Genomic DNA, 2,200 nt, shown 5'->3' on the forward strand with positions numbered 1-2,200 from the left:
TCTGTAACACTGACTCAGGTAGGATCCTCTTTACGTAAATGGGTACGTCCCCAGTGGGAGAACCCCGCCCACCAACGATACTGAGACCCAGCCCCTGACCAATTCTCCTTTGATAACAACTTAGCCTGTAACTTCAACTCATTATCAAAGAGAAAGAGAGAGATGTAACTAAAGAAGGAAGGGTGTAATATAAATTTTATATAGTTGTGGGTACAAAAGTATTCACTATCTAACTTAATTTACTTACATGTATTAGGAAATACCGTAGGGCGCCTTTTTTTCGAGGGCTGTAAATTTCGCAGATTTCTTGAAGATTCGCAAAAATTACTTATGCGAAAATCAAATTATTACGGTACAAGATGGCAGATGGCATAAATTCATGAAAATTATATTCGCGGAATTGATTTTTAGGCAATTTTGCGAAATTTATAGCCCTTGAAAAAAAGGCACCCTACAGTACACAAATGTATAACTCCAATAATGTGACTCATAATGTATTAATACAAACAGTCAAACACACACACATACACATGTACCACTACAGGCATAATACAAGAGCATGTACATGTATACAATTTATGTAGTACTACATATAATGTATACATGTACATGTACATGTATATGTATATGTACATAAAATATACACATAAAGAAATAAACAATTTTTATGATTTTATTGTTAAAATATAAGAATAAAATGTATTATGTATATGTGACCATAATTGACAAAAGGTACCTTATGGCGGATAGGAAAATTGGCCTGAGCTCCATTTATCATAAAATTACTCCAGAGGATGCTAAAAGTTACTATGTAACTTTTAGAAACAATAGTTGTCTAATAGAGCACTCACAGGTTGATATTTTTCATCATAATGATGAATTTTAAAATCCGCCATAAGGTACCTTTTGTCAATTATGGTCACATATGTACATAAAATATACACATAAAGAAATAAACAATTTTTATGATTTTATTCTTAAAATGTAAGAACTACTAGTGAGTACTATTATCATTCTCTTTCTTTTGGTAATAAACCATACAATAATAATTAGATTATTAATTCATAGTCATTAATTGTTTTGTATTATATGTGTGAGGTAAATTGGCGGACTGCCATAACCAGCAGCTGCTACTACAAGTTACAACAAACAAATTCATTTATAATTACTGCCATGGAAGCATAAAAACATCAATATGTACCAGAAAATGTAATAAAAAATGGAGGTGATTTTTTAGTCATTTTTTGGAAAAACCATGGGCTATAGCCTTGGGCATTTTTTGAAAATTGGCTTGTTTTTTTAAATTGTCATACATTGTAACTCAAAAATTTCTTATCGGAATCACCTCAAACTTGCTACGCAGCATAAGGACATCAATATGTATCAGAAAATTTAATAAAAAATTGGGGGTGATTTCGGAGCCAATTTTTAGAAAAAACCATGGGCTACAGTAGCCTTGGGTATTTTTCAAAAATTGGCCAGTTTTTAAAAATATTCATAACTTGAAAATTTCTTATCGGAATCACCTCAAACTTTCTATACAGCATAAGGACGTCAATATGTATCAGAAAATGTAATAAAAATTGGAGGCCATTTTTAGTCACTTTTCGGAAAAAACCATGGGCTATAGCCTTGGGTAATTTTTAAAAATTGGCCCATTTTTTTAAATGGTCATAACTCGAAAATTTCTTATCGGAATCACCTCAAACTTGCTACATAGCATAAGGACATCAATATGTATCAGAAAATGTAATAAAAATGGGGGGTGATTTCGGAGCCATTTTTCGGGAAAAACAATGGGCTATAGCCTTGGGTATTTTCCAAAAATTGGCCCGTTTTTTAAAATGGTCATAACTCGAAAATTTCTTATCGGAATCACCTCAAACTTTCTACACAGCATAAGGACGTCAATATGTATCGGAAAATGTAATAAAAATTGGGAGTCATTCCAGAGCCATTTTTTGGAAAAAACCATGGGCTATTGCCTTGGGTACTTGTCAAAAATTGGCTTATTTTTAAACTCAAAATAAATCAGTGTGAATATAATGTATCATAAAATGGCTACATACACTTTGGTTTGGTCTTTGCTCTCTTCCTCTGACATTTCTTCTTCTGATTCCTCTTCCTTCTAAAAAATAAAATAATAAAATAACTCACACACTCTCTCAATACTCCACCTCTTCTTCTAACTTTGGTCTTT

General features: G+C 32.1%; 1 long non-coding RNA gene across 1 annotated transcript; it reads right to left on the bottom strand.

The window, feature by feature from the left end:
- LOC109589561 (uncharacterized) lies at window positions 1-2,194 on the bottom strand. The gene is made up of 2 exons (XR_002188781.1): window positions 2,070-2,194; window positions 1-168 (listed from the first exon to the last, which is right to left on the bottom strand). It is a non-coding gene; the product is annotated as an uncharacterized LOC109589561 (long non-coding RNA).
- Window positions 2,195-2,200: the final 6 nt, after the last annotated feature.

This window comes from Amphimedon queenslandica, unplaced genomic scaffold (assembly GCF_000090795.2).
Source record: "Amphimedon queenslandica unplaced genomic scaffold, v1.1 AMPQUscaffold_11182, whole genome shotgun sequence".
NCBI classification, from domain to species: Eukaryota; Metazoa; Porifera; class Demospongiae; order Haplosclerida; family Niphatidae; genus Amphimedon; species Amphimedon queenslandica.